Consider the following 3,074-nt stretch of genomic DNA (forward strand, 5'->3'; position numbering starts at 1 on the left):
AAAACAATAAGGCTATTGTTCACAACTATTCAATATTGCCTCAGTTGCTATTTTCACGGCCTTTTTCTTTTATAACCAGTTTAAAGTAAGTATCTGGTAAAAACCACTTTTAAAAAAAATGTGTCTTTTAAAAGTGTTGTTGTAGCTGTGTTACCTCACTCACATTAGCTTTTAAGACTTGAATTAAGATGGAGAAAAAATAGGTTACTCATCAATAACTAGTTTCTCCAAGTAAGTTATATCCCCTCTAGACCAGTAATCTTAGGTAGAAATTACAAAATTAAATAATTAATAGAATTTGGATAAGTAACTGTGAAATACAGATACAGACAAAAACAATACCTGCTTTTCAAAGATGGTCATGCACAATTGCATTCAGCATGGGTGTACTGCTTGACATCAAAGTGATTTAAATAACTGATTTTAATCATGATTTAAATCGGCAAGCAGGAAACCTGAAGAAAGGTTGATTATCATTGGTTGGATTTGCAATTAAGTATGGCCTTTACACTAAATTTGGTGCTTCTTTTTGCTCACCAGGACAATATGCTATATTTATCTACATTAATTTAAGCAATTATAGAGCTTAACAAATATTTATACAGTCTTAATTTTTACATTTTTTATTATGTAGAAAATGGTGAATGATTCATTTCTTATTTACTAGATGATATTTTTTAACTTGTGATTTGTGGCAAGCACTATTTGGATGGAAATTCAAATCATATTAAAAATGTGCTACATTTATCAAAATATGTTTTGCAATTAAAACTATATAATTTATTAAATAATGGAATTATTAGCTGTAGATAGTGAATTGAACTGGTTGTTTCTTATCATCTTTAATATTTTAGAACTAGTAGATCTCATTCTCTCATATGTAAGACTAAGATTTAGTCACGGGTGTTTTTAGTAAAAGTCATGGACAGGTCACGGGCAATAAACTAAAACTCATGACCCGTGACCTGTCCATGACTTTTTCTATAAATACCCCTGACTAAAACTTAGTAGCTCTTGGAGCCCGGAGCGCCACTGCTCTGGGGAACCCTGGGATACCGCTGCTCTGGTGGCAGGAGCTGACTGTTCTCCGATGGCCTCCAGGGCGGCCCCTGGGACCGCTGCTGCTCTGGGACCGCTGCTGCTCCAGCAGCCCCTGGGGCCAGCGGCATCAGCTGCTTCTTGGGCAGCCCTGAGGCTATTGGAGGGAGGGAGGCAGAGTGGGCAGGGAGCCGCCTTAGTGCTGTTGGCACATCTCTGCACACCTCTTGGGGGAAATGGGTCTCCGTGCACCGCCCGGAGCAGGGGCAGCGTGCAGAGCCTCCCCCCCGCTGTCAGGGACGGGCAGAGATGTGCCAGCAGCTGTCCGCTTCCGGGAGCAGTGTGGGGCCACTGGCCATGGCATGCAGGCAGCCTACCTGCCTGAGCCCTGCTGTGCCACCGTCCAGGACTCAGGGGCAGTTTGTCAGATGAGATTTGTCCTGCATTTTGGGGGGCCCCCTATTGGGGGCCCCATGCCACCACATGGTTTCTTTCATGGTAAATCTGCTCCTGGCCCAGAGTCTCTCTCTCCTACAGCCAGTTTCTCAGCTTTGACTGGTCCTGCAGTCAAAAATTCTCTTCTCCTTCCAAATGCCTGCCCCTGTGTTCTCGTTCCTGCTTTACATTTTCTTTGTCTGTCTGACCCACCATAGGTGCTGAATTCCCCTGTTTCCTGTAGGTGCTCAACCCCCTCTCTGCCCCCACTCCATCCCTTCCATGAGGACCCACCCCCATTCTAACCCCTTCCTCAAAGTCCCTGCCCCAACTCTGCACCCTCCCTGCCAATATTCCAACTCCTTCCCCAAATCCCGACCCCTGCTCCACCTCTTTCCCTGAGCACGCCACTTTCCTGCTCCTCCCCCACCACATGGAGCGTGCTAAAGCACTGGGAGGGTGGAGGCACTGGAAAGTAGGCAGAGAAGCATAGAAACAGTGCGCTCAGTGGGGGAGGAGGAGGTGGGATGGTGGGTGAGGGGAGCTTGGCTGCTGGTGAGTGCAGAGCACCCACTAATTTTTCCCCGTGGGTGCTCCAGCCCCGGAGCACCCACGGAGTCGGCATCTATGTGACCTTCACATTGCTTTGGATGTAATATCAAAAAAGTATTCCTCACACTGCTTTGGATGTAATATCAGCCACTATAGCAGGAGAAATACAAAATCCTAAATGTGTATTTTGTCAGGTAATTTCAGGTATCATGCATAGAGCGGGGCATAATGTGGATCTTGTCTTTGGTAATGTGTAGTGATAGCAGGGTTGAAATTACACCTTTTTCAGACAGTGTCATCATCAGGGCGGAATTCTCTATGCTCTGCAGCTGGTGACTCAATTTGTCTAATGGCTGGTAGGACATTATGATATTTTTTCCTGAACTATTTATATGATGATTCGTAAGCATCTTCTCTTTCTTCATGATTCTCATAGGTAAACTTGGTTTATTGATGACCATCAGGAGCACAAATGTATGGCCAACAGGTTAGAGTACTGTCAGCACAATTGCACTCAGTCCAATGATTACAATAAAGAGTTTTCAAAGTTGTATGGCATGGTGATGCTAAAGATGAAGAATGCAATGGTGGAAAACAAGAAACTTTGCTTCATCTTTAGCATCACCATGCTTTGAACTTTAGCATCAAACCTTTAAAAGCTCTTTACTGCAATAAGTTGGACTGTGCAATTCTGCTGACAGTGCTCTCTCTAGAGGAGTTGTAGCCAGTTTAACTTCCTGAGGTTTTAGAGGTTATGGGAGAACATGTGTCTAATTGCATCATGTCAATTGGACCTATATACCTAAAAGAATAGAATAAAAGAAGTAATAAGTAAAGTATCAGCTTTCCTCAAATGAGTGCTCTGATGTTTCTTTCATGTGGGGTTCTGTAAAGCTCTACCTTGATGCCTCTTTTTTCAAGGCTGGTGTAAGATATCACTGTGGGGAACTATGAGATGACTTGGGTTGCAGTGTTCTCAGTGTAAGGATGAAATTCAACTCAGTTTCGTAATTTCAGCTAACCCAGGTGATGCAATGTGGGTGCTTTGT

This window comes from Dermochelys coriacea, chromosome 1 (genome assembly GCF_009764565.3).
Source record: "Dermochelys coriacea isolate rDerCor1 chromosome 1, rDerCor1.pri.v4, whole genome shotgun sequence".
NCBI lineage: Eukaryota > Metazoa > Chordata > Testudines > Dermochelyidae > Dermochelys > Dermochelys coriacea.